This window comes from Dermacentor andersoni, chromosome 9, assembly GCF_023375885.2.
Source record: "Dermacentor andersoni chromosome 9, qqDerAnde1_hic_scaffold, whole genome shotgun sequence".
Taxonomy (NCBI): Eukaryota; Metazoa; Arthropoda; class Arachnida; order Ixodida; family Ixodidae; genus Dermacentor; species Dermacentor andersoni.
Genome location: NC_092822.1, coordinates 73,207,473 through 73,219,548, shown reverse-complemented (window position 1 = coordinate 73,219,548; position 12,076 = coordinate 73,207,473). Strand labels below are relative to the sequence as shown.

The window sequence follows — 12,076 nt, the reverse complement described above, 5'->3', positions numbered from 1 at the left end:
TGGCAATGGCTAAGGAGTAGTGAACACATATATTTCGTCGTTTTAAGCTGTGTATTCATTATAAAGTGCGTAATAGTAAAAAGACTGCCTTTAAAATACACTTTTGTGCAAATGAAGGATAGGATAGCATAGGAATAAACTTTATTTGTCCAACGGTTATTGATGTTGGTGCCCGGGGCTAGGCTGCCAGCGGTCCATCGCCCGAGGAATTTGAATTGAATTGGATTTATTGATAGGAAAGACGTAGAGGTCGACCTGAGCTAGTGCGCTCTAGTCTGCTACTCTGCACTGGGCAAGAGGGAAGGGGAGGGAAAGTACTGGGATGGATGATGATGATAAGAGAAGTGGTGAGTGCTTAGGTACATGAGACAGTTGTCTTGCTAGAGCCGCTCGTCGAGCTTGGTGTCCTGCAGAAACTTCAACAATACCTTTGTTGCACGTATTGAAATTGCAGTGTCGGGCCATGGGCCGAGGATGGCTTCCCCCGACAGTGGTTGCCTGCCAACGCTGGCTAAGAAACTTTCTAACATCCTTCGCTCCAGCATATATGCTGGGCAGTCGCACAGTAGGTGTTGCAGTGTTTCAGGCGTCTGGCAGTGATCACAATCAGGGCTGTTCGATTGGCCGATGAGGTGCGCGTAGCGACGGGTGAAAGCAACGCTGAGCCGAATCCTGTGTAGCAATGATGTTTTGCTCCGCGTAAGATTCGGGGGCAAACAGAATTTACCGTCTGGGTCAATCATGTGTAGACGTCTGTGAATGTTGTCATAGTGGGCTCTGTAAGCTTTTGTAAGGTCCTGCATGAGTGCCTTAATCATGGAGTTGGTGTCAGGCCGCGAGTAGGCAATCCGTACTTCATCAGAGGAAGAGGACGCCGATCTTGCCTCACTGTCAGCGAGTTCATTGCCGAAAACACCACAATAACTAGGCACCCATTGAAAGGTGATCACGTGGCCACTTAACTCGGCACTGTGATGAAGTTCGACGATTTCCAGCACGAGCAGGTAGTATGGTCCTTTCATTAAAAAAACATTTTAGCGCCTGTAGCGCTGACTTGGCATCGCACAATATCCTCCATTTATGAGGTGTCTGCGTTCTCATAAAACGGACAGCCTCCCGTATTCCTCGCCCGAGGAAACTCTTTCGAGATCCTCGGCAACGGCCCTGGCCCGCTGGACGGCCTACTGCAAATGAAGTAATTCGTTGCAACCTCAGTAACAACGTGGATCACCACGAGCCAGGAAAAGCGAGCGCCGCTTACAAGGCGAGCAGCGTGAAAATGGCGGATTCCGTGGCAGATAGCACCAAAACAGGGGACGTATTCTGTAGGAGTCCACCTCGTGGACTGTCCATTTCGGTCCCTGCTGATTGGCTGGGGCCGCTCGTCTCCTCCTCACTCGTACTGCTGCATCCTATCAGCAGCGGCCGGAATGGGCAGTCCACTAGGTGGACTCTTACAGAATGCCCTTCCTGTTCGCGAGCACGTGGAGCGTGCTATGGCGGCAATTATTTGTCGCTTATGGAACGCTTCAAGCCTGTGCTGACCTTTCCCGCGCTCAGACAATCCCGATAGTTACTCTGTCGATTTGGGATATTCCATAGAGTTTCATATTAGTCCATAAACTCTATGGGATATTCAAAAGCGCGTCTGCTATACACGCGAGTGACGCGCAGTCAGCTAGTTTGTGAAATGACAAAGTTCAACGGACTCGTCCTAATGCTTGGAAAACGTCCTGTAAATTCTATGGCAGCTCTGTTACCCACTCGTTGTGAGTGTGCAGAGCGCTCACCTCATTCTCAGACAGAAATGTTTTTAATGTACTAGAATCATTTATCCTTTTTACTTTACGTCTGGTGTGCTTGATATGGGTACCAAGTCACCTTGGTTGGTGTTTCTTTTGTTTTTGAAATGAAGTGGCTACGCATTTGCCCGTACATGGTTAGATGGACCAGTCATCGTTGTTCTGCAGACTCCTGCTTATATTACCGCGGCTAGATTTACAAGATTCATTTTTAAACAACTCTTAGAAACAGACATTGCAAATAATAAAACTAAGCTATTTGCTTCACCCTTGGAACAAGCAATGGTGTCCCGCACGTAAATTGAAAATTTCCCTCAAAAGGTTACGATGACATATTCCACCATTATATATTTATTTACGTAGGTCTGGTCTGGTGCTGTCCCCTCTATTCCATTTCTGCAGGGAACCTCGAGCCAGTGCACACGTTTTATTTACTTGCAGTCGATTTGCAACCCATACAGAAAAGTACTTCGAAATTCTATTCCGAAAATTAGGCATCGCTGTGGACAAAGAAAGCGTTGTCTGCTTTTGGGAATCTACATTGTGTTCTAGTCACAGGAGCGTCGGCAAAGTCGTATGCGAGTTTCTTTGTGACTAAAGGAGAACACAGAGTTAATTTACTGATTTATAACTTAGTATTTTGAAACATTCCAGTCTGAATGGATTATGATTTATTACCTTCAAGTTTCGTCTCCTTTGGAAAAGCACACGTTACTGCTATAGGAAAAAAAATGACCCTTACATTAGTTCGTTCCACGGTATAATTTGAACTGCGCCTTCACATATGCTTTTCACCTTCAAGTTTTCTCCTCACCCTCCACCCGTTCATCTTCCGACTTCTTGTGTCATCCGACATAGTGGGTCCGTGCCATGATATAGGTAGCAAGCAAGCAATCATGTTCCGATGTGTTTAGTCTGCAGCTGAGCAAGCGCAGCTTTCCACCTTGAAGGGTGCTCCACGAAAGATTGCGCAGTTCTCAAGCAACGAACCAGCTATACGGCGTTTGTACCACAACGAAGAACGTGTCACCAACCGGAACACCGAGAAGCGGTACTGCTGAGGCACCCCACGTGTGCCTCACCTCACCACGTTCACCTCACCACGTTCACCAAGTTCACACAGGCACAGCCAACTATGCGGCCGTTATATCTAAAAACCTGAAACAGAGAATAGTAAATTAGCTTTATTTTACAGTATAGAACATTTTATTAGCTTATAATACTCTCATTCGCGAAAAAAGTGGATTATTAGTACTACCGAATCTGCTTTAAATATTTGTAGATGTATCTTGCAAGTATTGTTACCGAGGTTACACTTGACGCAGCGAAGTGAGTTCATCGAACACACTCGCTGTCGAGTGCGATCTACAGCGATTGTCACTAAGCCCTTTCGTGTGACAGCCTGCGAATGACACCAGGGGCGAAGTGCACGCACTCAAAATGACCTATATGATTTTGAGTGCCTATAGCCTATCGGATTTTAAAAAGGAAAAGTTGGTGTATATTATTGTAATATTTGTTTACCCACCTACTCCTTTCATAGTGTTTTTTGAGTTGGCTGTTTCCAGTTAGAGAATATGAAATCATGCCAATTGCAACAGTTATTGTCACTGGAGTACATATATATTAGCGCACGGCCTACACTCCCAATGGTCAAAAACAAAACAAAAGAAAAAGTCCCGAGACCTACTAAGTCGTCAATTATATTTTGCGCACAAAGCTAAACGGCCTTTCTCTTGATCATTGCCTGCATCGAGCCCAAAGTAGTCGTAAAAGCAGCCATACGAGTAAGCATAATCAGTTATATTATTATAGTTAAATAATATTAATTTAGGTTGATCTTAGTGAGCGTTTTAGTTTATAAATGCAGAAAGCTTTACATATCCTAACCATATCTTGAGGTGCTAGGCACACGGGGCGAATGCAGCATAGTCTCGTGGCGTCATCACAGAAACGACAATGGTTTTCCCATTTTGCCCGACGGACGACACACTGTCCCATTCCAGTACACCACCGTAGTCGGTGTGGAAGCGGCCGTATAAGAAGAGCGTCGTTGAAAGTACATCCGGATCTTTGCTCCAGAGGGCAACGACTGCAACGAGGGCTTGGTGTGTACCCTTGGGATGACAGCAACCGCTAGACTGGCGGCGAACGGTGCCGTAGTGGTGACCCATGGATTTTCCGCTAGCCTTCGACAGGTTGCTTCCTCGGGTTGGGCTGTGGCTCAGGGACTGGCTTAGTCACCGGAACAGGCTCTCTTCACGTGACTGGCAGCAACTCCTGGACCTAAACTGAGTGTGCCCTCTGGTCGGTGAGGGGTAAGGTGACTGGCTGAAGACCAGATAGCAGCTGATGAAGTGCTTGCAATGTTATTGTTGTCGCTTTTTACCAATGGGACTTCTGCATCTAAGGTAAATTCCGTCCCATTTGTGAGAGTGGCAGCCTTGCCGTGAAGCATGCACATGTGTACTGCCACATCTTGAACAAACGTTTGCCCGCAATACCCGATCACATGCTTGTGGCCAAGTACCTTTTTATAACGTGTCGCCTATTAATATTGCATTTCTATGTCGAGTACCTTTGCTAAAATATAGCTTCCAAAGCTTGTCGAATCTCATCACTACCGATCAGCTGGATCAGTTAACAAATACAGTTTCGATGGACATGATTACTTAAGCTACATGAATTATTTCTTAAGCGTAGTTATGAAAGGCCTCATGTAGTTCAATTTTTGTGCTTGGCAAAATGTTTTGTATGAAATCTTATTGCTTGTCTAAGCATGTATTCATTACCATTTAGGTCGAACCTCATTCTTTCAACCCTGTCAGTGTTGCTCGCTATAATTAGGCTTGATTACTTACGCACCGATATTCATTTAACTACCTTTGTCGTAGGGCCAGGCAACTACCCTGAACGATGAAGTGTGTACGCGTACCAGTTGCACTGAGAACACTGAAGAAGGCATTGGCGTGCTGATGTGCATGCACCCCACCGGCTGACGTCCCACATAACGGTTTCCCGGAGGACTTGAGTCAACGAAAGGATAGACTGATGGTTCTCAAGGCTGCTGGTGTTGGCATGGTCGAAGAGTGCGTACATCTTTTCGGAACACTGCTAGCAAGAACTTTTTAGGTATACCTGCCCACAGGCATAGGTATGTCTGCCTTTGTATAACCTATTGCTACAGTATTTGCGAAAAAATAAGAAAGTTTGTCCAGAACTGGTAAATTGGTTTACCCTGGATTTGTGGACGGCCAGCGATGACGTCTTCTCCACAAAAGCTTTGAGCAAATGTAAGATAAGGGCTTAGCGCAAAAGGGTAGCGCTTCGGAAAATTTCACAGTGGAGCTGTTAGAACGTCGCAGGGTTTCTCTTGACGTGCGCAGTTTTGCCGAGCTGAGGGATAGCATTGAGAGACAGCGAAAGCAAAGTAGAAAAATAGCGTCGTGCAGCCTAGCGACGCGGCAAGGGTGGGTGGAGCCTAGCGGGGGAGAAGGGGCGGCGCGCACGCGAGCTAGGAACGCGGCCTGGATGCGTGCCCTCTCCTGTGGCGTTCGAGGCTCGGGTTCAGGCGAGGAAGGAGCGACGTTCTCCGGCGGCTGCTAGGATGACTCGAGGTTCTCCGTACCCCGCGCTCCGTACAGAGTGGAGACAAGCGCGACGTCTACTACGGCGTTAGCCACGCAATTCGCGGACGCCGTGGTAAACGCCTTTGGCGGGCGCCGCCGGGACGCGTTGCCGGCGCTTGTGTGTCTGGTGTGCGGCTTGACACTACTTTACTGGCCTACCTCCAGCTCCACTTGTCTCTGTTGTTTGGGAAAGTAGAGCCACGAATAATTTTTTTAGAATTTTTTGGGGGGTCGAGCGTCTTGCTTATATGGAACAGCACTGCTAGTTGAAGCACAGTATGTTGTCATAGTTAGTCGGTATTCGCATATGTTTGTTTCAGCTAGCGGCGCTTGTGCACTGCTTAGTTGTTCGTCGGAATTGGGCTAATGTGCTTAGGGAGGGGAATTACGCATTCAGTAGCGACGTTCTTCGTTTTTCGTGAGATCTTCTTGTTCAGTAAAGCTATTGAAACTCACCAAAGCCATGAGCTAACAAGCTTAGTTGAGTACTAGTGTAAACGGACGTTTGCTGGATTTTTAGGACTGTTTAGTTTTTCATAGCACAATTCATGAATCACGTGTTCTACGCCATGCGCGATTTCTTCCTTGAGCTGTGCGATATTGTTTTCTAAAATTTCTCTACGGGCACCGTATGAGGCATTGCGCAAGGGCGTCATCACAGGAAAGTAAACCTGCACACGCCAGTGCCTATAGTTACATACGCAGTCAGTAGACACTACAATTATGTATAAAGAACATACTGTAAAAACATCGAGCACTACAGGAACAAAATAGAAGATGGTAGTATGCATATTAGACAAACAAAGAAACGATACGGCCCATTTTCGAAGCAAATTAACATACCCCAGGAGTAGCCACTGCAGCAAGAAGCTGACGAATAAAAGAATATTACGGGAAAAAATGAACCCCGAAATAGAGAGAAAGGGCGTACGGAGCGCATAAAACTGTAAAAAAAATAAAGAACATCCCAGCTTTTTGACCAAGACAACAGACATTCCTGTCGCAACTACAGAAATTGGAGTTGGGAAGACAGAAATTTCTGCTGTACGACAGTAGTTCCTGACGTTTCTGTAGTTGCGACAAACATTTCTGTTGACTTTTTCAACTGGGATGTCCTTTTTTATAGTTTTATGCGTTCCGTCCGCTCTTTCCCTCTATTTTGTACACTTATGACGTTACGACCGAAATTCGGAAGTCGCACCAGAAACGTTCTGTCGCGACGACCAAGAGTTCTGAAGCCGCCGCAGAAACATTCTGTCCCGACAAGAGGAGTTTTGGAGTCGCAATAACCGCTTTCTATCGTGACAGCGATTCTATGGCACGTTGGGCACAGTCAACACTCCTCCACGCACCCAAAAGCTTTTCTTCAGAAAAAGGGGGGGGGGGGGGGGAGTCTAAGCAGTCAACAGTAGATTTAGTGTTCTTCGTTCGGGCGCATATTGAGGGCACACGCAAAGTACGTGAGCTATTGTCTCGACAGTGGGACAGACGCCACAGTCAGGGTCCCGTGCTTGTCCAATCTTGTGAAGGTATCGGTGGGTGTATGCCACACCCAGCCGTAATTGATGAATGAGTGCTTCCTGGCCTCTCCGCAACCGAAGTGGAAGCCGGAATTGCAAACCATTGTCGTCTACGGAGGCGCTTTTGTCGCGTTCGGGATTGTCCCAATGTCGCGCCATAGAACTTTTGATGGAGTTATGGAACAAGGCGTTAATGTCACAGCGGGAAGAATGAATTTTTATAATGGTTTCGTCAGTGTGCGCTTTTTTTGCTTCCGCGTCAGCCTCTTCATTTCCAGCTATTCCACAATGGCCAGGAATCCGCTACAGCACGATGGTATGCCGCGAATGAGACGCCTCAGCAAGCAAAGACATAATGTCATAAACCAGAGGGCTATATGCGGTTCTGTCATTCATATAATTGCCGATGCGTTACAGTGCTGGTTTTGGGTCACCAAACACTGTCCACTTCTCGAGACTTTGTTGCAGCATGCAGCGAACTGCTTCTCGAACTCCGGTCGACTGAGCTGCTGTAGATGTCGTCCTGAGTCCTATCTTGAACCGCTGTGCGATCCCCATGCCTAGTACCATGTAGGCCGCCGCGGAAGAGGTTTGTGTAACAGAACCATCTTTAAAAACATGTTCGTATTACCCATACATATAAGCAATGTATGATAGCGCGAAATGCTTGAGCCCAGCAAGCGCCATTTTCGCCTTGTTCGTTATTCCAGGGATTAAGAGCCTCACTGTTGGCCTTGTCATCGTCCAGAGTGGAACATCGAGTATGTCATACGGTCTGAAGTCCGACGGCAATAACTCTTGCTGCGACAACACGGCTTCTGAGTAGGTGGCCTTAGGCCGTATGCTTGTGACGTTCGTGAGTGGATGATTCCTGTGTCTAGTCAGTAGCCTTAGATGCACTCGCAATGGGTTATGTTGCAGATAAACTGGAGCTGGGCACGCACGTGCCTCTGCGAATAGTGCCCTAAGTAGACGCACATCGTGGTAGTCCTAGGCAAATTCTCAGTACGCGAGCCTCAGCGTCGTCGTCATCATCATCATCATCATCATCATCATCATAATGATCATCATCATCATCATCATCATCATCATCATCATCATCATCATCAGCCTGTTTTATGTCCACTGCAGGACGAAGGCCTCTCCCTGCGATTTCCAATTACCCCTGTCCTGCGCCAACCGATTCCAACTAGCGCCCGCGGATTTCCTAATTTCATTGCTCCAACTAATGTTTTGTCGTCCTCGACTGCGTTTCCCATCTCTTGGTACCCATTCTGTACCCCTAATTGTCCAACGGTTATCTAACCGGCGCATTACATGACCTGCCCAGCTACATTTTTTCCTCTTGATGTCAATAAGAATATCGTCTATACCCGTTCGCTCTCTGACACAAACCGCTCTCTTTCTCTCTCTTAACGTTATGCCTAGCATTCTTCGGGCGATCGCTCCTTGCGCGGTCCTTGCTCTCAAATCTCTGCCCCACATGTCAGCACTGGCAAAATGCACTCATTGCACACCTTACTTTTCAATTAATAATGGTAAGCTTCCAGTCAGGAGCTGGCAATGTCTGCCGTATGCGATCCAACCTATTTTTATTCTTCTGTGAATTTCCTTCTCATGATCAGGGTTCCCTGTGATTAATTGACCTAGGTAAACGTACTCCTTCATAGTCTCTAGTGACCAACTGGCGATCCTGATCTCTTGTTCCTTTGTCCGGCTATTTATCATTATCTTCATCTTCTGCATATTAATATTCAACCCCGCTCTTACACTATCTCTGTTAAGGTCTCATATTATTTGTTTTAACTCGTCTGCATTGTTGTTGAATAGAACAATGTCATCGGCGAACCGAAGGTTGCTGAGATATTTGCCGTCAATCTTTACTCCTAAGCCTTCCCAGTTTAATCGCTTGAATTCTTCTAAGCATGCCGTGAATAGCTTTGGAGAAATTGTCGCCCTGTCTGACCCCTTTCTCTATAGGTATCTCCCTGCTTTTCTTGTGTAGAATTAAGGTAGCTGTAGAACCTCTGTAGATATTCTTGCGCGAAGGACGAGTCAGTAAGACGAGAAACTATTTACAGATTATATTTACAACAACGGTTGCTGCGCTAACCGGTTACATTCAGAGAGAGCCCAGTTCGTTCTTCCTCCTCTTTTCTGGAGTGATGGCGCCCACGCGCCTCGTTCAAACAAACAAATACCATATGCATGTAGCAACATTTTCCAAGCTTTTTACGTAAGCGTTCTGTACTCCTTGATTACGTAGTGCCTCCATGACTGCTGGTATCTCTACTGAATCAAATGCATTTTCGTAATCTATATTACGATTACGTAATAGAGAGGCTTATTGTACTCTGCAGATTTCGCGATAACCTGATTGATGACATGGATGTGGTCCATTGTAAAGTATCTCTTCCTGAAGCCAGCCTGTTCCCTTGGTTGACAAAATCCAGTGTTGCCCTTATTCTATTGGAGGTTATTTTGGTAAATATGTTATATAATACTGGGAGCAAGCTAATGGTTCTATAATTTTTCAATTCTCTAACGCCTCCTTTTTTGTGGATTAGTAGAATGTCTGCATTCTTCCAGTTTTCTGGGACCTTTGCAGTCGATAGACACTTCGTATAAAGAGCCGCCAGTTTTCCAAGCGTTATGTCTCCTCCATCTTTGATTAAATCGACTGTTATTCCACCTTCTCCTCCCACTCTTCATCGTTTCATGTCTTGCAGGGCCCTTTGACCTCATCGCTAGTTATAGGAGAGTTTCTGTATCCTGTTCATTACGGTTTCTAAGAGAGCTATCGTGACTCCTCTGGGTACTGTCTACAGGTCAGCTTAGAATTTTTCCGCTGCTTTTACTATATCTTCGAGATTGCTGATGACATTATCCTTCTTATCTTTTAGTGCATACGTCATGGTTTGTCCTATGCCAGGTTTCTTTTTTACTGATTTCAGGCTGCGTTCATTTTTTACGGCTTCTTCAGTCTTTCTCATGGTATAGTTTCGAATATCAGTTATTTTCACCTCGTTGATCAGTTTTCATCTCGTTGATCCGGACAGGCCGCCATTGGAATATGAACCTGGCAACGTTTAACGCTAGAACTTTATCTAGTGAGGCGAGTCTAGCAGTGCTATTGGAGGAATTAGAGGGCAGTAAATGGGATATAATAGGGCTCAGTGAAGTTAGGAGGCCAAAAGAAGCATATACAGTACTAAAAAGCGGGCACGTCTTGTGCTACCGGGTCTTAGCAGAGAGACGAGAACTAGGAGTCGGATTCCTGATTAATAAGAATATAGCTGGTAACATATACAGGAATTCTATAGCATTAACGAGAGGGTGGCATGTCTTGTTGTGAAACTTAATAAGAGGTACAAAATGAAGGTTATACAGGTTTACGCCCCTACATCTAGTCATGATGACCAGCAAGTCGAAAGCTTCTATGAAGACGTGGAATCGGCGATGGGTAAAGTCAAAACAAAATACCGTATACTGATGGGCGATTTCAATGCCAGGGTAGGCAAGAAGCAGGCCGGAGACAAGTCAGTGGGGGAATGTGGCATAGGCTCTAGGAATAGCAGAGGAGAGTTATTAGTAGAGTTTGCAGAATAGAATAATATGCGGATAATGAATACCTTTTTCCGCAAGCAGGTTAGCCGAATGTGGTCATGGAGGAGCCCGAATGGTGAGACTAGAAATGAAATCGACTTTATACTCTGCGCGAACCCTGGCATCATAGAAGATGTAGACGTGCTCGGCAAGGTGCGCTGCAGTGACCATAGGATGGTAAGAACACGAATTAGCCTTGACTTGAGGAGGGAACGGAAGAAACTGGTACATAAGAAACCAATCAATGAGTTAGCGGTAAGAGGGAAACTAGAGGAATTCCGGATCAAGCTACAGAACAGGTATTCGGCTTTAACCCAGGAAGAGGACCATAGTGTTGAAGCAATGAACGACAATCTTATGGGCATCATTAAGGAGTGCGCAATAGAAGGCGGTGGTAACGCCGTTAAACAGGAAACCAGTAAGCTATCGCCGGAGACGAAAGATCTGATCAAGAAACGCCAATTTATGAAAGCCTCTAACCCTACAGCTAGAATAGAACTGGCAGAACTTTCTAAGTTAATCAACAAGCGTAAGACAGCGGACATAAGGAACTATAATATGGATAGAATTGAACAGGCTCTCAGGAACGGAGGAAGCCTAAAAGCAGTACAGAAGAAACTAGGAATAGGCAAGAATCAGATGTGTGCGTTAAGAGACAAAGCCGGCAATATCGTTACTAATATGGATGAGATAGTTCAAGTGCCTGAAGAGTTTTATAGAGATTTATACAGTACCAGTAACACCCACGAAGATAAGGTGAGAGAGAATAGTCTAGAGGAACTTGAAATCCCACAAGTAACAACGGAAGAGGTAAAGAACGCCTTGGGAGCTATGCAAAGGGGAAGGCAGCTGGGGAGGATCAGGTAACAGCAGATTTGTTGAAGGATGGTGGGAACACTGTCCTAGAAAGGTTGGCCGCCCTATATACACAATGCCTCATGACCTGGAACGTACCGGAATCTTGGAAGAACGCTAACATAATCCTAATCCATAAGAAAGGGGACGCCAAAGACTTCAAAAATTATAGACCGATCAGCTTACTGTCCGTTGCCTACAAAGTATTTACTAAGGTAATCGCAAATAGAATCAGGAATACCTTAGACTTCTGTCAACCAAAGGACCAGGCAGGATTCCATAAAGGATACTCAACAATAGACCATATTCACACTATCAATCAGGTGATAGAGAAATGTGCGGAATATAACCAACCCTTATATATAGCCTTCATTGATTACGAAAAAGCATTTGATTCAGTCGAAACCTCAGCAGTCATGGAGGCACTACGGAATCGGGGTGTAGATGAGCCATATGTAAAGATACTGGAAGCTATCTATAGCGGTTCCACAGCCACCGTAATCCTCCACAAAGAAAGCAACAAAATCCCAATAAAGGCGTCAGACGGCGAGATACGATATCTCCAATGCTATTCACAGCGTGTTTACAGGAGGTATTTAGAGACCAGGAGTGGGAAGAATTGGGGATAAAAGTTGATGGAGAATACCCTAGCAACTTGCGATTC

General features: G+C 45.7%; 1 protein-coding gene across 6 annotated transcripts in view; it reads left to right on the top strand.

The window, feature by feature from the left end:
* The window catches only part of LOC129384091 (uncharacterized), a 165,340-nt gene that overhangs the window by 15,518 nt on the left and 137,746 nt on the right, over positions 1-12,076 (top strand). For 4 of the 6 annotated variants that reach the window (XR_011890026.1, XR_008611866.2, XR_011890025.1 and 1 more), the window contains one exon: positions 4,697-4,956. The gene's annotated coding sequence lies outside the window, so the exon portion shown is untranslated. Of the gene's footprint in view, positions 1-3,884; positions 4,121-4,696; positions 4,957-12,076 lie in introns of all 6 variants that reach the window. The other 2 variants (XR_008611864.2, XR_008611865.2) reach the window with 2 other exon arrangements.